This window comes from Cricetulus griseus, chromosome 2 (assembly GCF_003668045.3).
Source record: "Cricetulus griseus strain 17A/GY chromosome 2, alternate assembly CriGri-PICRH-1.0, whole genome shotgun sequence".
NCBI lineage: Eukaryota > Metazoa > Chordata > Mammalia > Rodentia > Cricetidae > Cricetulus > Cricetulus griseus.
In genome coordinates this window covers 400,255,139-400,278,057 of record NC_048595.1, presented here as the reverse complement: position 1 = coordinate 400,278,057, position 22,919 = coordinate 400,255,139, and positions in this window count along the sequence as shown.

Genomic DNA, 22,919 nt, shown 5'->3' with positions numbered 1-22,919 from the left:
AGATATTTCCTAAACTACCTTATTCGGTAGTGTTCTCATTTGGCAAAAGTCAATCTAACTTACATTCAGATTTCACTGGCATTAATAAGAGCAATTTCTGACCCAGGAGCCATGCCACCTGCAAGGCATCAATGTCCTGCCTGCTTCTTTTCAAATTCGTGAGACAGCTGAGTCATATGCTAGTCTCAGATGCCCACAGAGAGGAGAAAATAACTCAAAAACCCCAAAATAAACAAACAACAAATATACCAACTAACCGGTATCACCCTATGGAATCTAGCCTAGCCTTAGGCTCCTAACTCTCCTACCTCAGGGTGACTGAGGCTCCAAGTCTGCTTTGCAAGGCAGTTAGTTGATTTACAGACTAGGAAGAAAGGTCAGATTAAGGCCCTGTGGAGGGAGCCACCCAAGGACCAAGGATGGTGGGATCATCAGGGACCTAGGGCTCTGAATGAGTTTGACTCTGAATCCTAGGTGTGCAGCCTTAATCAGCTCTGCTGTGTGGTAACACCCCCAGTGACGTCACACCATGGGACACTCCATCTAGCACAGGACACCTTTCACATCTGGGCCTAAGATCAAAAAACACTGGCTCCTGGATTTGCAAAGATCCAACGCCTGGCGGTACATGCATTTTAGATTAGGATCTTTCTGGATATTTGAACATTTAGAAACACAGAAAAGTCCCTGGGCATTGTAATACATTCCAGTGACCTTAGCACTTGGGAACTGAGACAGAGTTGAAGACTGACCACACTGCAACTTCCAGGCCAGGCTATGTCTCAAAAATAGTCATGTTGAACTGTGCCACTATTCCCATGTCCTCCTCCCAATTATCATGATCTAATTTCTCAGCATCATTTATTTATCATCTTAGTTGAATGTGCATCTTAAAGCCAGGAAAAGCCATCACTGAGTAGTGCTTGGAAAGTGAGCTTTCAACTTCTCACATAAAAAGTTTCCAATGAATCAGAGAGTTAGATTTCAGGCTTTAGAAGGAGGTTGTGCCTACAGGCTTCCCTGTGACCACATGGAAGCTCCTGGAAATGACACCTTGGTTTTAGGTCACTTTGGGGTGAGGTAGTTAGCAATAGCTGGACCATATGACATGAGCAGTCCCTGCCTGGGCATTCTATTGTATCCCGGAGAGCACTGGCATTCTCTGTGATGTCACCAGTGTTGTGGTAACACCAACTGCTCTGGGGGCATTGATTCAGTACCTGTGTGTTTCAGGCACAGACATGTTGACAAGATTGAACAGGCTGCTTTGGAGACGGGATGGATGGCGAAGGAATACCAGAGGAAGGCAGGAGGAAGGTAACCTTCAATCTCTGTGCCATACATCAACAAATAAATGGCTGTGGGGAATGCACAGTGACTCCTGGGCAAGGGATGGACAGGTTCCTGAAGGAGGAAGGCTTCATCTGAACCTTTCAGGGTTAGTGCTCAGGAGGTGGGAGTTTGTAGGAAGCAGTGGCCTTCTTCTTCTTTACTCAGTTCCTAAAGAGCAGATCCAAATTGAAGGATTTCTGATGCTTACTTTGGCAGAGAGCCGTGAATGGTCAAGGCTTCAGCTGCTGTGCTGGGGGCCCTCTGCATTCACTCTGTATGGGAGGGAAACACAGAGGGACTAAAGTGGTTTCAGGGCCAGCCCTGTACTTCACCCACACTGGATTTCTCTGGTTGTGTGTCACTATTAACAGGGAGAACAAATTTCCCTGGACAAAGCTGGAGGTTCTCACATTTTCCCTCACAACCACTTGCAGGACAGGAGCCACCAATTTTTCTTCATGGCAGTGAACCTTAAGTTTATGAATCTCAACCCTCACACTATCCAGTCATCTAATTCAAGTGAATATTGGGCCTTTATTCTTCCTCCAAGTGTTTGTTCTTGGTGTCAGTGAGCTTTCCTGGGGATGCTCAGTCGTTAACTGTCAACAGTTGATCATACCCTTGCCAACATAATCATGGCAGAAAAGTATTTTCTTGAAGCTTTTGACAAATTTTTCTTCATTATCTACATGACTTACCATTGTTATGACAGGACACCACACTCCCCAACCACCTCATACATGAAACAGCCCTGTGGATCCTCCCTGATGTTCCTAATCACTTCAGGGAACTGACCTTCTTTCCCCATCACCCTGAGCTAATTTCTTAGCATACTTTATCTTGCTTCTTATTGATTAGCCATCTTAAGGATGGGATGAACCATTCCTGGGCTATGGTGGAAAAGGAAGTCTTGACATCCAGACAAGATGAGCTAATGAATCAGAATGAACAAGATTCTAAAGAATCAGGGAGACCTCTGGAGTGAAAGGATGAGGTGCTGAAGGGCTTCCCCTGTATCTCAGGGAAAGCTCCTTGAAATGGCACCTTGTATTTTGGTGAAATGAGGAAGAGCAAGTCACCAGATAGGTGATGACTGTTGGCAAATATCCTAAAAGTACCCATGTGTGGACATTCTACTGTAACCTGGAGATCTCTTGGAATCTTCTATGAAATCACTAGTGTTGTGGCAACACCAACGGCCCTTGGGGCATTCGTTAACTGCTTATAGGGTCCACCAATAGAAATGTTGGCAAGACTGAGCACACTGGTTGGCTGAGAGATCTCTGGTTTTCTAAGATGAAGGTGAGGCTAAAATTGGATCTCCTAGAATTGGGGTTCAGAAGCTTGGATCATTTGAGCAATGGGTCAATGGTCCTTCGATGGGTTCCTAAAGAACAGACCCAGAGTGGAGGATTTCTGATGATTAGATTGGCAGAGAACCAGGAATGGTCAAGGCTGCAGCTACTGGGCTGGGACCTCACTAATATAATTCTAGGTGGCAAATAATGCTAGCAGGAGTCACAGAATCTCTATGAGTTGTCAAGATAGTTTGTTCCTGCCTTTCATCCTCACTAGATCAGTGTAGGCTCCATGGATGTCTGATGTGAATCCCAGGGAGGGAAACTCCCCATCCATGCTCCCAGCTCTGACATACTCAGCTGCTTTTAGTCCTGGATACAGGTTGTCAGGTCTGGCAGGCAGAAAGCACTGGGGACTGCAGGACCTTCTTGCATTGCATGAGATAGGAGCTGAGATTTCCCACCCAGCATAGTTGGGCTGGCTTATACCTTGCAAGTCCTGAGGGGCTGCAATACAGCCTGAGTCACCTGTCTAACCTTGGTGATGGAGACAGAGACATGGCTATGGAATCCAGCTTAAGAATGTATGCTGCTGTGATCTTTGAGGTCTTCACTGGTTTCCATGCATTTCCTCTTCGTCTGGTGGCTTCTTGGGAGTCCACATGATCTCTCTTGGCCCCATGCATTCAGCTGTACAAATTCGTGTGTTTATCTACCTATAGGGACTTCTGGGATGGCATCATCTACACGCTCCTACCTCACTGAGCAGGAGTTGAACAAGATGGAAGAACTGACCCTTCAGCTAAAGAAGATGACATATGAGAGGGATGAACTGAGTGTAATCCTGACCCATTATACCAGCAATGATTGGAACAACAGGTATTCAACATGCCCCATTCTCTGGTGACTGTCTTAATCCTCCTGTGTCAGCTCCAGCATTCCTCAAGAGATTGAGGATGCACCCCCAGGGTGCCCTCCTTTCTTTGTGCATCTGTGAGAAAGAATTAAAGCCTGTGCAGTAGTGAGAGGGTGACACAGTCTGTTGTACTTTCTTGAAAAGAACAGCCTGTGGACTGAGTAACATTGTATGGATAAGGACAGTAGTGTGTGAGCTTAAAACATGTATTTCAGGAATCCTACCCAGGTATTGGCTTTTGAGAGATACTGGGTGCTGCGAGTGTACGGTGAGTTTTTGTATTTGACTAAGGGATTTTTTTTCTTTTCTTGTTCTTTTTTTTTTTTTTTTTGGTATTGAAGACAAGGTTTATCTATATAGGTTTGTAGACCAGGCTATCCTTGAACTTACAGATTTGCCTGACTCTGCCTCCAGGGTGCTGTGATTATAGTCCTGTGCCACCAAGGCACTGCTGACTAGGTTATTATATGCTGGTTGCTCTGGGAACATCTTGAAAAGCCTGGTCCTTCTTGGCCCATCTCACTGTGGGACTAGAAGGCCTGGAGCTCATCCTGGCTCCTCTGTGATCTTGTTTCTTGTAGTCTTAGAGAATGACACTTATCTGCATTTCTTTGGAATCCTAATTGTGTATGGATCCATGTGTGTGAAGGGCTACCTAACAGGCCTGATCATTGCAAATACGGAAATGGCCAATTTTTCCCTTTTCACTTCACACTCCCATATAAACTATTAGTTTGTATTCCTAGATTGTCCAAAGTTCCATTCCCTTATTTGACCATTGACCCATTCTGAATGAGACTAAACACCAAGGTCCAGCAATCAAAATCCATTATTTGGCTACACTGGCTAACCTTTCCAATCAGCTTTCACCAAATCACATTAAAACAGATTTCCCCTCTTATCCTTGAAAACACACTGCTGAAAGAAAAACCTGCATGATGTATGTTCCTTTGTGATCCAGAGATAGCCTTCCCAATCTCATTCATTTCCCTCTTCGGTAATAAATCTCCTTTGTACTATGGTGTCTGAGTGTGTTCTCTATGTGCCCTAGAGGCTCCCTTTTGTGTGTGTGGGGAATGTGGGTGTGGTAGTGTGTGTGTGTGTCCTTCCAGATCCTGTGTGTCAGAATTAGTAGCAGGGCTGAGGTTTGCCTGTCTCAGAGTTTTTATGTGATATAAGTGTCAATGCCAAGGAACTACTCATTGAGCATCAGTACTCTCAGTCTTCGTGCTCACCTTGGAGTCTCTTTGGAATCCCCTGGGGAGTTTATAAACCATCCTGATATAGTGTGTCGTCAATGGAAATCCTGATTATGAGTTCTTGGCATCCTTGTAATAATAGGAACACAGGATAAACAATCCCTATTCTGAAGTAAGGAAACATGTCAGTACAGAATTCAGTTAGGCCCATACCTGTGGCACAGACTCCTGGGACTTTCTGAGACAGCTAGTCTCTCCACTTAGGACTACTGAGGGAGCTCATGAAGCCCTGTCTCCTCCCTCTTGACACCCTTCCTTTCTGGCCCTGGGACAGGGTAGCAAGTCTGATAGAAGTCAGGAGGTCCCAGTCCATAGCAGTCGGGATGTTTCATCCCGTGGGCTAGGGTAGTCCAAGACACAGCATTAATATACGTGATCCCTGATACTTGTGTTCATGGGTTTCTTTGCTCCTGGGGCCATGCCCTAACACAGGCTGAATTCTGAGCTTGAGATCCTGAAAATGGAGCGCCAGAAGGAGATGTCAGATATGAAGAAATTCCCCAAGGAAATCAGTGAGGCCTTGAGCAAGTGCAAGGTGCTGACTGAAAAGAATAACTCCTACAGGTGAGTGTCTGATTAGGATGGGACCCTAGCATGTGGGAAGGACTGCTTCGGCCATTCTTTGTCCTTGAACGAATGTGAGGGCTGTGGTTCTAGCCTGTTTACCTCTAAGCAAGAAGCGTGTCTTATAGCTCTGAGACTTGTACCTCCCAGGCTTGAGTTCTCCTAAGGGCAAGGATTCTGAGAGCCCTCCTAATATGTTATGTTAGCCATCAAAGATTCTAGATAGAAAACATGGTTTGCACCATGAATGGTCTCTGGGGTATTGTTTTGAGCTTACAGAGCCTGTTTCTAAGGGACACATAGGTGAAAGTATTCCCATTGGGTCCTCTATCCTTGCTAGTGCCTGTTTGTCATCTGCCTGATGATGTTTTCCCAATACCATGAACAGTTAAATGCAGGAGGGGGAATCCAATTTCAAAGGTACAGGGATCTTTTTGGTGTCAGGGTCTTCAGAAGTAGTTTGAAGCTTTCTGAAATTTGGCTGTTCTCTGACTTGGGCCAGCACCTGAGTGATGCTGGCATGGCTATTGTGGGCTCCACTCTATGGCTGTCTGAGGAAATGGGACCTTGCAGGGATGGTGGTATTAGGAGGGAGGAGGGGCACATGGAGCTTGACTATTTTGTGTGTGTGATGATTAAGCACCCACCACAGCCAGCTTCTGAGTGAATGCACACAGTTGAAGGAAAAAGTCTCCATGTTGAAAGAGGACAACAGAAAACTGAAGAGGGAGCAGATTTTGCTGCAAGAATCCTGTGAGGAGGCGAAGAGACTCTGCAAAGAGTCCTATGAGAAGATCTGTGACCTCTGGACAAAGCAGCAGCAGGTAGGCTGAGGCAGGGGCAAGCAGCGGCAAGCCACCCATCTGTCTGTACACATCCATATACAGACACCCATGTACCCAACCACTTACTTACCCAGTTGACCACCTACTTCCCATCCAATAGTATATTTGTGTGATCAATCACAGGTCTTTCTGTGGAGTTTGCCTCTTAGAAGACAGCATGATTGGCCAGCAAATCCTACTGCTGTGGTAGAAGCTGTAGTTCTTTGAGGGAAATGAGTAAATCACAAATCACTCAACTACATGTCAGTGTGGTAGGAAGGGTGCTAAGCTGGAACCACAGAGTGAGTATCTCAGAGCTTTGAGTGAGTGAGGTCAAGGGCATGTGGCTCATTTCCTTGGCAAAACAAAAATTTCTATAGTAGCTTAGCTGGCCAGACAGAGCTCTTTGGATGTCCTGTCTCTTCACAAGTATTGTCATCTGTCTTTTTCTGTCTCATCTAATTGCTAAATGGTTCATTTGTTCAGAAAGAGAAAAGATTTATGGTTTCTCTTAATTTCTACACTTTTTTTTTCAAGACAGGGTTTCTCGTTGTAGCTTTGGAGCCTATCCTGGCACTCGATCTGGAGATCAGGCTGGCCTTGAACTCAAAGAGAGATATTCCTGCCTCTCCCTCTGAGTCCTGGGATTAAAGGCTTCTACCCCCAACGTCCGGCAATTTCCAAACATTTTTATGACTTTGGTATTAATGTGTATTGTAATAACTAAAATCAAACAGAAAAACCATGTTATAAATATAATGTAGACTTTTTTCTTTTCACTGCACAGATGTAACATCCTTGGAAAGGTCTGGTTTGTCTCATTGGATTCACAACATAGAACCCATGGAACCTGGCAATACATCTCTGTGCTGACATTTTTTTTTTTCTGTTCTGATATTTGATGCTCACTCTGTCATGTCCATGGCTGTGTTTTAGGACAGATTCCCCATCATTATTGTATAGAGTGCTGCAATTCAGAAAAGCATGTGAGCTCACGAGCATCCTACTGACTGACATAGTCCTATTTTCATATTATATGCACTCTATTATGATTAAAAGTGACCATGCGACACTTCCATTCTCTAGTGCTATCAAGGTCTTCTGTGGAGGAACCGGGTAATTTACTTAGGACACTATGCTGGGTCCACTTGGTGCTATCTTGGGCTACATTTCCAACCATCTCCCTTTGCCACTCAGTGTTTTGTGGTTAAGCTTATTGTGCAGTGAGTCACTTTCCTGGAAGTAGACAGAAATCAGACTAGCCTGGCTGAGTCTAAGGGCCTTGGAGAGACCACAGGGAATCAACCACCTCCCTTTGCAGCAGAAAAGGTGCTGCAACATGCTGTCCTCTCCTTGCCTTTCTGTGTAAAGTAAGAGTGTGTGTTTTTTATCTCTCTCTCTCTCTCTCTTTGTGTGTGTGTGTGTGTGTGTGTGTGTGTGTGTGTGTGTGTGTACAGGCATTCACACATATGTATGGGTGCAGACTACCCTGTACTAACAACACAATCTTCTAATGAATAGGAACATGAAAGACTGGAGGAAAATCTTCTGTCCCTGATGAAGCAGAAGGAACTGGTTACCCAACAAAGGGACTTGGCAGTAAAGCTGCAGCATCACTTCACTGAGTCCCGGATGAGGTAGGAGCCCATGCTGGGAGAAGCAAGTGGAGTCAAGTGGGTCCCCTGTACCTGGATCTCTGTCAATTTGGGGTTTCTGTATGTTTGGCAAGGCTCCTAACCACAGCCAGAGAAAGAATTCCTCAGAGCATCATGTTGGCTAAGTGAAGGAAAATTTCTGTCCAGGAAACAATATGCTTGATCCTTAGTATTATAGGGAATGCATCCCCTTCTTCCTGTGTGAGTTCTCTAGTATGGTCTGAATATCTCATCCCTTAGGGTAGGTCTCCGCACAAATATTCCCATGGTGTCCTCAAAGCTAGAGGGGTGAGGGTCAGTTGTGAAGGACAGTGTGTCCTCCATCACTTTATTTTCCTTAAGCAAAATGTCCTTTTGTGATAAGTGTCTGTCCTTCAGGAGATTTGCAGGCAGCACACTCCTGCTGATTACAGGCTCTCTGCAGGGTTTAACAGTTTCTTGTGAGAAGCTCTCTCTGTTCATAACCAGATTAGGAGTTGACAAATTAATGCCATGCAGGCTCTGAGTTGTAGGAATAATCAGTGCCTTCTCTGCAGTGTTAAGTAGGCTCCAGCAGAGGGCAGGCATAGCATTTTACAGGTTGATCACATTCACCTGGTATCTCAGCAAGGCCATGTTTATCTTTACTGAACTGTAACTCCAATATTGCTATACTGGTATTTCACAAATAATGTTTTTGGACTATTGGAGAAATATGCTGTATGTTCTAGTACAGACCAGTGTGTATTTTCCAGTTCAATCCCTAGCAATTTTTAAAGGTGAGAAAAAAAATCAACCAGAATCTCAGACATTTTTCCTTTGGGGAAGCAGGGAATGAGCTCAGCTGAAAGGTAATGCTGGATGGTCTAGCAGAGTAGAGATATGGGGGAGGGGACTCAAAAGTTGTCATGGCAGGTCCCCATCAGGCCTGTGTCCTAGCTGCTTTCCTCCCTTAGGTTTGAACACCTCCAGCATGAACTGGAACAGACCACAGCCCAGGAGGAGAGCCTCCTGCAGACGGAGCTGCTGCAGCAGGAGCACTGTGTGCCAGGCAAGTGAGCCACCATTCCCAGAAACTAGGGACACATGGGGTGGGTGTTCTCCCTTAACTTTTGTTTACTAGGCATGAATAGGCCCTGAAATTTTTCTTGCCAGTGTCCCAGAGAGACTCTTTCTATGTCTGATTTCCATTTTTCTCTGACAGCACCTCTTCAGAGAACTGAGAAGACTAGAGGAAACCAGACACACCTTGAAGGCATGACATTCTACACCCCAGGATCAAAGCCTCTTCAGAAAAGGCCACCTCCTTGCAGCTGTGAAGACATCAGTGAGCCAAATATCAACCTACCATCAGAGGATCCAACCCCAATCTAGTCCACATCTGTTGGCTCACTATTTCCAGAGAAAGATTTGCTTCAGACATGAGCTTGAAATACAGAGGATACATCACAAATGACTCAGAACCTGTCATCAAGTGACCACTTTGTGGGGCAAAACAATATGGAGGCAGCGATGAGGGGCAGCAAGGGTTATTCTGTCAGCTTAATGCTATGGGGTTTGGCAAGGTGACTCCAATTGTGATGGGAAATCTGATGAGGAAGATTTGTTAATGTCACACTGCTATGCAGAGAGACCGAATCAAAAGCATAACATCGTCTCTCTAGTGCAGACCCTACGCTGACTCCATACCATGCAAGAGTGTTACTGGAGATTATTCACCTCAGAGACTAATCCAGTTCCTCATACCTGGTGTTATCCACTTGCTTTGACTTAAGAGATTACCGAAGGAAACTTGGAACTTCGCTTAATTTTTTCTATATTCTGTATATATCTTAAGATATTTGTTCTTTGGGTTTTTTGTTTGTTTTCTTCATTTTGGTTTAATGGTTAATTTTTGTTATTTCTTTTATTCTTTTCATTGTTTTGAAGTTTGCTAAGGCTGTACACTGTATATAATGACTGCCCTTTTAAAGTCCCGTTGAAGAAAATGAATGTATTTATGAATAAAATGCAATTTCTAAATTTTGATCTAAAGTCTCTTCTTTAGTCATGTGAGGAGTCACACTCCTGTAAACCCATAACTCAAGATGTATGAATCTCAGCAAGTTCCATGCAGGTTGGGCTGCACAATGATTTTCCAGTCATAGGTCTCAGGGCTACACAGGCAGATGGCACCTTGAATATGGATGGAGTGGCCAACTCCATGGATACCCACTACATAATTCTGGTAGCTAGTGCCAAGCTCCATTCTCTGACCTTCAGAAAAGCTTTATTTGTACAAACAAGATATCACCATACACAATAGAAAAACTAAAATATGTATTCTTGAAGTAATATTTTTAATTACCAGTAAAATGTGGAACACTGTACACACGTGTTTATGAACTCATCACACAGAGCACATAAAAGGGAAACACAACTATTGTATTGCTCCAGGTCTGTCAGGAAATGAGAACATTCTTTAAGGTAGAATGAAAGTAATCAGGAAATACAAAGCAATCTGCCTCTGATTTTCTTTAAACACAGCATGAGTGATAATGCAGGGCCGAAATAATGTCCTACCAAGTCATGTTGGGACATTTTTTGTGGAGCTTTTATTTATGCTTATGAGTGTCTTGTCACAACATACATGCAATTTTCGTAGATGCCAGATGGGGGCAGTGGATTCCATCTGGTATTTGAGTAAAAGTGAGTTAATTGTCCTGTGGGTCTTCTGAGACAGTGAGAATTAATCTTATGGATGAGCCATCTCTCCAGTCCCTGCACTTGACTTTTCTCCTCCTAGACACTTGTGCCCTATAAGTTGGATTGGATCACCTCCAGTTTCTTGAGACCTATAGGGACCGGTATATGAGGTGGGAATGCTAGTTGACTTAGGCTGCCACCCACCCATCAGGGGCTCTTATAGGCTCAGGATCCCGACCCAGCATCACTGGCTGTCATATTAGACTTAAATTAGCACCACTTAGTTAGGATGACAATGAAGATTTGACCTGTTTGATGGAATGCAGAATTGAGAAGGTGGGATAACAAATCCCCCTTCATGGTCCAGGTAAGTGATAATGGACGGAACTTTAAGATTAGATGGAGTAAAAAAAAAAAAAAAAGCCTATATCAGGAACCACAAACCTCTGGTGGAGAGTGTTTCTGTGCAATACTAAATAAGTAGATGTTTAATGCTGTTCTGTGGTGATATTTTATTTGTACTCTAATAATCAAACCTTTCCTAAAGATCAGAGGATGGAGCTAGCCACTAGTAAACCATAGAGGCCAGGTAGTTTTGGGACAAAATTTTGATCCCAGCACATGGGATCCCATGCCTTTTATTCCAGTTCTTGGTGGCACATGCCTTTAATCCCTGCACTAGGGAGGTGGAGACAAGTATACCAGGTGGGTCGGGACAGGATCTCAGTCCCTTCATTCTGAGGATTCTCTCAAGGTAAGAATTCTCTACAGTGGCTGCCTTCTTTACTTCTTTGATCTTTTAGCATTTACCCACATATCTGACTCTGGGTTTTCATTATTAATACCAATTAGAGGTTTTGCCTGTTACTACAGCAGACCTCAGATTATAGTGAGAAGAGTGTTTCTTTTGGATGACTGCTTTAATCTTGTGAAGTTTCCCTGGAATAGATCTGATTTCTTTGACAGATAGTGAGTTGGAGAGTTAATGTATGAAGGAAGAAGTCATCCTGTGAGTCTCCAGACTGGATCTGTCACATCAAGGGTTAAAAGAACCTAGTGTCCTCTGATCTTCATGTGGCTAGATGTACCAGATCTTGGTCCACAGACGCTAAGACTTCTGGTTTTCCATTCCTCCCTTAAGCTAGAATATCTCCATCTCACGTAATTACTCATGTTGTTATATTACTGTGTGTTCCTTTTGAGAAATTTCAGAGTTATTTTACTTTCTAGCCCAGAACCTATAGAAATCAAGAAGGCCAGTAGCAAACATCACCTGGTAAATAGGTTAAGGGAATGTGAAAAGCTGAAATTTGTAGCTTAGATGAGGCTATTGAGAGGACAATACTACTCTAAAAGGTCGTCTGCACATATCAGGAGTAATTGTTCATGATGGAAAGTTTTCTATGTGGAAGCAGAACTTATAGAATGAAGTTTAGAATGAATATCACTAAACACAGAAGGGTATTTTTTAGAATGACTTAGAGGCTGTGTTTCATGTAATTCATAATGGCCAAGCAAACACACCATCTCCCAGAAAAGATTTTAGTCAAGAAGTAAAACTGAGAATCAAAATTCCTCTGCTCCTCCATTTCACTTAGGTATGACAGAAGCAGTCAGTCAGTGTAATGTCAAATTGAAAACTATCGAGAAGGGCAGTAGTAGCCATGTGGGGTCCTGTGTGCAGGTGCTTCCAGCAGCACAGTTTTTCCAGGGGTGGCTGCCCTCACCATGGCATAGGAAGAGCCCATGCAGTGTGTCCAAAGAGATCTGTTTCATCTCTCTCAGCTGTGTGAAATCAGACTGAAGTGACTAAGTCTGTGATGCACATAACTTGAGAAGCTTCCGTTAGAGAGGAAAGCAAGAGAAAAGGAATAGTTCTATAAACTGCTTATTGGTGGCTAAAGCTTTGAAACAACAGAAGAAAGTTTAGAAACTCCTATGAGCAATGGGGAAAACTCACAGACTGTGTGGTTGAGGGAAACTGCAAGCAAAATATCAAGAGGATTTGGTTTTGTTACTTTCTCTTCCATGTCAGAGGGTGATGCTGCCCTGGCTGTAAGTTGTACAGGCCTCCACAGGCACACCTGGGACTGTGGAGGTGGCATTTACTGCCAGAGGGAAACACTAAGGCTTCCATTCCTTGGGAAAGTGGTTGCAACTAATCATTTTTTTTCTCTTTAGAACAGAAGAATTTTAAAAGAGTGCAAATAGAGAGACTAAGGGCGAGGTGGAGAGCTTAGATCTCATTTGATTTCCAAACTTATTTGCTGTGCATTCTCTTCTCCCTATCCCACTCCTAAAACTCTCTCTAGTGGGGCTTTGGCCTCCTTCTTCCATGAGGCTCAGTGACAAGCTAGAGACAGAGACACCTAGAGATCCTCAACCTTTAACACCCCAAATCCCATCCACATGAGGTAAGGCATTCCCCTAGAGCAGAAAAGACAGGTGGAACACAGATGGAGGGTGGGTATTAAAGAAAGAGCAGTTAGAGCTGTGTAGAACTTCCAGCTCCTCCTGAAGCCCACCTCTGAAAAGAGGTGGTTTCAGGCCCTCAAAAGTGAAATAAGGTTGAGAGCTTTCCTAAAAGCATCCTGATGCAAACCCCTGATCTGCCTTCCTTTCTGGAACCTAGGTATCTTAGAGCATTCTTGGGAAGTAGCTGGTGTTTTCTCAGAAGCCTCCAATTCCCAAAGCCTTGGTTTCTAGAGTTCACGATCCTGCTCTTGATTCAATGAAGGACCCTTTGCCTCTCTGGACTCTGCCTCCCATCATAAAATTTTTAATTAGATTTATTCATCTTATTTTATGTGTATGTTTGGCTCACCTGTAGGTATGTGTCAGCGTGAGCATGTGTGTGTGTGTGTGTGTGTGTGTGTGTGTGTGTGTGTGTGTGTGTGTGTGTGTACCATGTGTGTGCTTGGTGCTTACAGAGCTTAGAAGATGGCATCAGATCCCCTGAAACTGGAGTTATCAATGGGGGTGAATCCCCATGGAGGTGCTGAGAACTGAACTTGGGTCCATTTCAAGAGCAATAAATGCTCTTAACCACTGAGCCATCTTTTCACACACAGTCTGATGGATTTTCAACAGGTGGACTAAAAGTCTCCAATAAGAACTATCATAGTTTGCTGCAATGTACCACAACTACAGACACAGCCCTAGAGAGCAATAGGAAGCACATCTAAGGTCTTTAGTATGATTCCCAAAACTACACCGAACACACATCAAGGCACAGGTCCACCAATGGGAGTGAGGAGCTCCAGGCCCAGGGTCACATGCTGAAAGCAGAGCATCTGTTTGGGGTGTACTGTATTTGCTCATATAATAACACCACAGATTCTCACACATCAGCTCCCATACTCAGGATTTCTGAGACCAGCGTTGCTTTGTGTGGTTAGCCCTATGAACACAGGTTTTCCTCAACTTGGCCTCCCAGGGTACAGTTGGGGCTCAGTGTACAAATTGGGCAATGGAGAGTTCAATCTGGTTCCCTCTGGGTCTCAGCCAACTCAGGACCTGGCACCAGAGCAGATGCTGGTGAATGAATGCCTAGGGAATGACTAACACCCATTCTCTGAGATACTTGGGCTATAGCACTGAACTTGCAGAAGACAGCAGAGCCCATGGAACCCTAGCAGAGGCCCAGCCTGCTCAGCCTGGCACCAAGGCCAGAGCCTCCAGGTCAGGCATGGAGTTTTGGGGGAGACATGGATTCCCAGTCATGCAGTACAGCTCCTGGTTCAGGATCAGGAATCAGTGTCTCCTGACCCAGCTGGTAGCCAGGGCATGGTGAGGCTCTCCTATCTGGGAAATGGTGACAGGATAAAGGAGTAGGTCCTGGTTTGCTTGGCAGGGCATAGCATGGATCATTGGCCACAGTACATCCACTTTGGATCCCAGTGCTGGGTCTACTCAGAGACCTGAAGATGAGCAGAGACAGCTCCCAACTCCCTGACTGGACATGGGAGTGGCATACCTGATCCTCTCCTGCTGGACAAGCAGGATAACTTGTGCAGGAACCTGACCGGGAGCAGGTGGAAAGCAGAGCCAATAGACCCTTATATGAAATCCTGGGGATCTGTCCTGGTCACCTAAATCCCTGTGCCTCTGCCCACCTCTGAGAGGGACTCACTTGGGCCATGAATGTCTCTTGTTCCCACAGAGAACCCTATGTGGCCTCCTTGGCCATGACGTAGCCAGAGGGCTATGCTAAAATGCAGGCACTTCAAGCTCCATGCCTAGCTATGGCACCTCTAGCCAGAGTGGACACTAAGCTTGCCACATTGACACTCCCTCCTCCTCTCTTAAAGGTATAGAGCAGAGATTGAAGAGAGAAGGCACCAGACACAGCATCCACAGTCCCTTAAGCCTTCCCAAGCTGCACTGCCATTGAGCCACTGGAGGAGGAGCAACCCACCTGCCAGGGCCACTAGAATCTGACCAATGTAGACAGACTAGGGTTCACAGGATAGAGAAACTGAAAGCTGGACAGTGATGGAGACATGGTCTGCAAGCCATGGATTTACTGGGTATGTTCATTGGGAAATGCTTGGTGAATAATTAAAGTGGAAGAAAGTCCTGTGTGTGACCTAGCTACAATTTAACAAGTAGGTGAATTGTACACAGGACCAGTTGCATACACCAGAACATCAGTAGTTACAGTTCCCTGGGCCTGATGCCCACACCTGTCATCTCAGGGTTCAGGGGGCTGAGGTAGAAGATAACAGCCATAGAGAAGGGATCAAGTTTAGGGGATTGCTGAGGATTGAACCCAGGGCCTCAGGCATGACACATTCCTAGGCCCTGGAAGAAATATGAATTTAGCAAAAACCCTTTAAGGTTTTAATACAGTTATTTGTGCAATTTGGAGGTCAGCATGGTGAACTCACATACTGAGATCGTTTATAAAGAGTAATGATGCTAGAGCGATACTCCCTGAGCCAAGACACATGGGGGTGGCCTAGGCCCTATCCCTAAGGATATGATAGACTCTGATGACCTCCTGTGGAAGGCCTCACCCTCCCTGGGGAACAGAAATGATGTGTGATAGGTAGGGTTTTTGTTGGGGAGAGGTAGGGGAGGAAGGGTGGGAGAGGGAACTAGGATTGATATGAAAAACAATCTTCTTTCTTATTCAATTTTAAAATAAAACAGAAAAAAAAATATTAATGATACAACTACATCATGAAAACAGGTTAGAAAAGGACCAAAAGTATCCTTTGAATTCAGCAAAGAGTTTAGATGATAGTTTTAGGTGATTAATTTGCTCATTATTTTGACCCAGATATTCTTAATTTTAACACTGTACATGGCACAAGATATTTCCTAAACTACCTTATTCGGGAGTGTTCTCATTTGGCAAAAGTCAATCTAACTTACATTCAGATTTCACTGCATTAAGAAGAGAAATTTCTGACCCAGGAGCCGTGCCACCAGGAAGGCATCAATGTCCTGCCTGCTCCATTTCAAATTCAGGAGACAGCTGAGTCATATACTAGTCTCAGATGCCCACAGAGAGGAGAAAATCACTCAAAAACCCAAAAGTAAACAAAGAACAAACACACCAACCAACCGGTATCACCCTATGCAATCTAGTCTAGCCTTAGGCCCCTAACTCTCCTGCCTCAGAGCTACTGAGGCTTCAAGTCTGCTTTGAAAGGCAGTTAGTTGATTTACAGACTAGGAAGAAAGGTCAGATTAAGGACCTGTGGAGGGAGCCATCCAAGGCCCAAGGATGGTGGGATCATCAGGGACCTAGTGTAGGGCTCTGAATGAGTTTGACTCTGAATCCTAGGTGTGCAGCCTTAATCAGCTCTGCTGTGTGGTAACACCCCCAGTGAAGTCACACCATGGGACACTCCATCTAGCACAGGACACCTTTCACATCTGGGCCTAAGATCAAAAAACACTGGCACCTGGATTTGCAAAGATCCAATGCCTGGGGGTACATGCATTTTAGATTAGGATCTTTCTGGATATTTGAACATTTAGAAACACAGAAAAGTCCCTGGGCATTGTAATACATTCCAGTGATCATAGCACTTGGGAACTGAGACAGAGTTGAAGACTTAACCACACTGCAACTTCCAGGCCAGGCTATGTCTCAAAAATAGTCATGTTGAACTGTGCCACTATTCCCATGTCCTCCTCCCAATTATCATGATCTAATTTCTCAGCATCATTTATTTATCATCTTAGTTGAATGTGCATCTGCCTGCCTCGGATTCTCATGTGCTGGGATTAAAGGTGTGTGCCACCAAAACTAGGCTGTATTAGGAGATTTTTATTTTATAACTCCATTGCACAGACCTCAAGCATTAACTATATAAATGACTACACCACACCACAATGTCATAAGGTTGTTTGCACTTTTGGAATGTTTTTGCAGCACAATCTAGAGTTTGCACTGCACTTTATACACTCCAGGGGTCTCTGTGACCTGTTGCCTTCCCAATTGCCTGGAGAAGTTCAGGGGAAGGGGAAGGTGGGTACAATGCAAGGACTAGAATGTTGGTCTCTGTGCCTGGCCCAGTTGGCCAAACCAGTTGCTTGACAAAGATGTGCTTTTGTAGAAATGCTGGTATCTTACAGCTAGGCCACTTAAATGCCCCTTCATTATCTTATTTAAGAGAAATGAGTGATTAATAGCTTTGGCAATATACTGTACTTTCATTTGCTCTATCACTGAGATAGTCAACTTTTGGGAAAGGCATCAAAGGCAGCCATCAGCAGAAAGCAAACAGCAGGAAAGAACAGCTCCCTACAATCCAACCACAACCAGTGTGATGCCATCAGGACAGCCCATTGCACCTGCCACTCCTAGAATGGTCTTCCAGGTGGTCTCTGCCTTCAGGCCCCTCCATTTGGTGCCTAGTCACAGCCAGGAATTGCTAGTGAGCCACTGAAGCCGAAGAAGCAGGCCAGATAATTCTGCCTTCGCTGTACCATATAATACTACACAAGAAGGAAACAAAACACAGTCCCCAAACCAGGCTCTAATATGGGGCTCAGAGTACCTAGGCTGCCAGAGGTGATTCCAGAATTCCTTAGCTCAGACCAGGCTCTTGAAAGGAAGCCACAGCAGAGCCGAAAGGAGTTCTAACAGAGGAGGCTGGCACTTGGGACCAAATGGAACAATCCAGGAAAACTCACATGTGTGCCTGATGTACGCATGAAGACAGGCTCTTAGCACATGCTCAGTCTTCAATCTGTCAGCCCACCTCGTGCTCATGATCACAAAGTCTGTAGACATGTCTGTCCCTAAGGAGGCAAATGCATTAGGTAAACTCTCACCCCCTGGTGCCTCAAGTGCACCCAGAGTGTATACCTCTCCTGCACAAGACAGCTCCAACAGGCCATCAAACACACTTTGTCAGCCCCATAGTGAGAGCTGATTGTTACACTGGCTCAAAGCCTGACCCCATGTGGGGTATGCTAGAAGACAGCAGGTCAGTTGACTAGGTCCCCTACAGGGACCCAGCTCTTGCCCAGAGACAAGACAAAGAGGAGAACATTTCCATGCTTCCCTTATGCATACCCCAGGTGGCTACTGTGGCCACACAGGTGTATAGGCCTCCACAGGCACACCTGGGACTGTGGAGGTGACATTTACTGCCAGAGGGAATCACTAAGGCTTCCATTCCTTGGGAAAGTGGTTGCAACTAATTTTTTTTTCTCTTTAGAAAAGAAGAATTTTAAAAGAGTGCAAATAGAGAGATTTAAGGGCGAGGTGGAGAGCTCAGATCTCATTTGATTTCCAAACTTATTTGCTGTGCATTCTCTTCTCCCCATCCCACTCCTAAAACCTTCTCTAGTGGGGCTCTGGCCTCCTTCTTCCATGAGGCTCAGTGACAAGCTAGAGACAGAGACCCCTAGAGATCCTCAAGCCTTAACACCCCAAATCCCATCCACATGAGGTAAGGCATTCCTCTAGAGCAGAAAAGACAGGTGCAGACCAGATGGAGGGTGGGTATTAAAGAAAGAGCAGTTAGAGCTGTGTAGAACTTCCAGCTCCTCCTGAAGCCCACCTCTGCAAAGAGGTGGTTTCAGGCCATCAAAAGGGAAATAATGTTGAGAGCATTCTTAAAAGCATCCTGATGCAAACCCCTGATCTGCCTTCCTTTCTGGAACCCAGGTATCTTTGAGCATTCTTGGGACGTAGTTGGTGTTTTCTCAGAAGCCTCCAATTCCCAAGGCCTTGGTTTCTAGAGTTCACGATCCTGCTCTTGATTCATTGAAGGACCCCTTGCCTCTCTGGACTCTGCCTCTCATCATAAAATTTTTAATTATATTTATTCATCTTATTTTATGTGTATGTTTGGCTCACCTGTAGGTATGTGTCAGCGTGAGCATGAGTGTGTGTGTGTGTGTGTGTGTGTGTGTGTGTGTGTGTGTGTATGTGTGTGTGTGTGTGTGTGTGTGTACAGGCATGCACACGTGTGCACATAGGTGCAGACTACCCTCTCCTAACAACACAATCTTCTAATGAATAGGAACATGAAAGACTGGAGGAAAATCTTCTATACCTGATGAAGCAGAAGGAACTGGTTACCCATCAAAGGGACTTGGCAGTAAAGCTGCAGCATCACTTCACTGATTCCCAGATGAGGTAGGAGCCCAGGCTGGCAGAAGCAAATGGAGTCAAGTGGGTCCCCTGTACCTGGATCTCTGTCATTTTGGGGTTTTCTGTTATTTTGGCAAGGCTCCTAACCACAGCCAAAGAAAGAATTCCTCAGATCATCATTTTGGCTAAGTGAAGGAAAACTTCTGTACAGGAAACAATATGCTTGATCCTTAGTCTTATAGGGACTGTGTCCCCTACGTCCTGTGTGAGTTCTCTAATATGGTCTGAGTATCTCATTCCTTAGGGTAGGTCTCCGCACAAATACTTCCATGGTGTCCTCAAAGCTAGAGGGGTGAGGGTCAGTTGTGAAGGACAGTGTGTCCTCCACCACTTTATTTTCCTTAAGGAACATGACCTTTTGTGATAAGTGTCTGTCCTTCAGGAGATTTGCAGGCAGCACACTTCTGCTGATTACTGGCTCCCTACAGGGTTTAACAGTTTCTTGTGAGAAGATCTCTCTGTACATAACCAGATTAGGAGTTCACAAATTAATGCCATGCAGGCTCTGAGTTGTAGGAATAATCAGAGCCTTCTCTGCAGTGTTAGTAGGCTCCAGCAGAGGGTAGGCATATCATTTTACAGGTTGATCACATTCACCTGGTATCTAAGCAAGGCCATGTTTATCTTTACTGAACTGTAACTCCAATATTGCTATACTGGTATTTCACAAATAATTTTTTGGACTGTTGGAGAAATATGCTGTATGTTCAGGTACAGCACCGTGTGCATTTTCCAGTTCAATCCCTAGCAATTTTTAAAGTTGGGAAAAAAATGAACTCAGAATCTCAGACATTTTTCCTTTGGGGAAGCAGGGAATGAGCTCAGCTGAAATGTAATGCTGGATGGTCTAGCAGAGTAGATATGAGAGTGGGGACTCAAAAGCTGATGGCAGATCTCCATCAGGCCTGTGTCCTAGCTGCTTTCCTCCCTTAGGTTTGAACACCTCCAGCATGAACTGGAACAGACCACAGCCCAGGAGGAGAGCCTCCTGCAGACGGAGCTGCTGCAGCAGGAGCACTGTGTGCCAGGCAAGTGAGCCACCAAACCCAGAAACTAGGGACACATGGGTTGGTGTTCTCCCTTAACTTTTGTTTACTAGGCGTGAATAGGCCCTGATATTTTTCTTGCCAGTGGCCCAAAGAGACCCTTTCTATGTCTGATTTCCATTTTTCTCTGACAGCACCTCTTAAGAGAACTGAGAAGACTAGAGGAAACCAGAGACACCTTGAAGGCATGACATTCTACACCCCAGGATCAAAGCCTCCTCAGAAAAGGCCACCTCCTTGCAGCTGTGAAGACACCAGTGAGCCAAATATCAACCTACCATCAGAGGATCCAACCCCAATCTAGTCCACATCTGTTGGCTCACTGTTTCCAGAGAAAGAATTGCTTCAGACATGAGCTTGAAATACAGAGGACACATCACAAAAGACTCAGAACCTGTCATCAAGTGACCACTGTGTGACAAAACATCATGGAGGAAGACATGAGGGGGAGCAGGGTTATTCTGTCAGCTTAATGCTATGGGGTTTGGCAAGCTGACTCCAATTGTGATGGGAAATCTGACGAGTAAGATTTGTTAATGTCACACTGCAATGCAGAGAGACCAAATCAAAAGCATAACATCGTCTCTAGTGCAGTCCTGACGCTGACTCCATTCCATGCAGGAGCGTTGCTGGAGATTATTCACCTCAGAGACTAATCCAATTACTCATACCTGGTGGTATCCACTTGCTTTTCCTTAAATGATTCCCGGAGGAAACTGGGAACTTTGCTTAATTTTTTCTTTTTTCCGTATATATCTTAAGATATTTGTTCTTTTTTGTTTGTTTGTTTGTTTGTTTTCTTCATTTTGCATTAATGGTTATTTTTTGTTATTTCTTTTATTCTTTTCATTGTTTTAAAGTTTGCTAAGGCTATACACTGTATATAATGACTGCCCCTTTAAAGTCCCCATTGAAGAAAATAAATGTATTTATGAATAAAAAAGCAATTTCTAACTTTTGATCTAAAGTCTCTTCTTTAGTCATGTGAGGAGTCACACTCGTGTAAACCCAGAACTCAAGATGTATGTATCTCAGCAAGTTCCATGCAGGTTGGGCTGCACAATGATTTCCCATTCATGGGTCTCAGGGCTACACAGGCAGATGACACCTTGAATATGGATAGAGTGGCCAACTCCATGGATACCCACTACATAATTATGGTTAGCTAGTGGCAAGCTCCATTCTCTGACCTTCAGAAAAGCTTTATTTGTACAAGCAAGGTATCACCATACATAATAGAAAAACTAAATTATGTATTCTTGAGGTAATATATTTAAATAACAGCAAAATGTGGCTCATTGTACACACGTGTTTATGAAATCATCATACTGAACACATGAAAGGGAGACACAACTATTGTATTGCGCCAGGTCTCTCAGGAAACGAGAACATTCTTTAAGGCAGAATTAAAGAAATCAGGAAATGCAAAGCAATCTGCCTCTGATTTTCTTTAAACCCAGCATGAGTGGTAACGCACAGCAGAAATAATGTCCTCCAAGTGTTGTTGGAACATTTTTTCTGGAGCTTTTATTTATGCTTATGAGTGTCTTGTCACCACATACATGCAATTTTCGTAGATGCCAGATGTGGGCAGTGGATTCCATCTGGTATTTGAGTAAAAGTGAGTTAACTGTCCTCAGTGAGAAATAATCTTATGGATGAGCCATCTCTCCAGTCCCTGCACTTGACTTTTCTCCTCCCAGACACTTGTGCCCTATTAGTTGGATTCGATCACCTCGAGTCATACAGCAAAGTTTCTTGAGACCTATAGGGACCGGTATATGAGGTGGGAATGCTAGTTGACTTAGGCTACCAAGCATCCTTTGGGGCTCTTGTAGGCTCAGGATCCCATCCCAGCATCACTGGCTGTCAGATTAGACTCAAATTTGCACCTCTCAGCTAGGATGACAATGAAGATTAGACCTGTCTGATGAAATGCAACATTGAGAAGGTAGGATAACAAATCCCTCTTCATGGTCCAGCTAAGTGATGATGGAGGGAACTTTAGGACTAGATGGAGTAAAAAAAAAAAAAAAGCCTATATCAGGAGCCACATACCTCTGCTGGAGAGTGTTTCAGTGTACTACTAAATATGTAGAGAAATGTTTGATGCTGCTCTTGGTGATATTTTATTTGTACTCTAATATTCAAACCTTTCCTAAAGATCAGAGGATGGAGCTAGCCACTAGTAAACCATAGAGGCCAGGCAGTGGTGGCACAAAATTTTGAATCCAGCACATGGGATTCCATGCCTTTTATTCCAGTACTTGGTGGCACATGCCTTTAATCCCTGCACTAGGGAGGTGGAGTCAAGAATACCAGGTAGATGGGGACAGGATCTCAGTCCCTTCATTCTGAGGATTCTCTCAAGGTAAGAATTCTCTACAGTGGCTGCCTTCTTTACTTCTTTGATCTTTTAGCATTTACCCAGATATCTGACTCTGGGTTTTCATTATTAAGACCAATTAGAGCTTTTTCTGCACTGTCCATTACTACATCAGACCTCAGATTATAATGGGAGAGTGTTTCTTCCAGATGACTGCTTTACTCTTGTGAAGTTCCTCTGGAATGGATCTGCCTTCTTTGACAGATAGTGAGTTGGAGAGTTAATGTATGAAGGAAGAAGTCATCCTGTGAGTCTCCAGACTGGATCTGTCACATCAAGGGTAAAAAGAACCTAGTGTCCTCTGATCTTTATGTTGCTAGATGTGCCAGATCTTGGTCCACAGAAGCTAAGA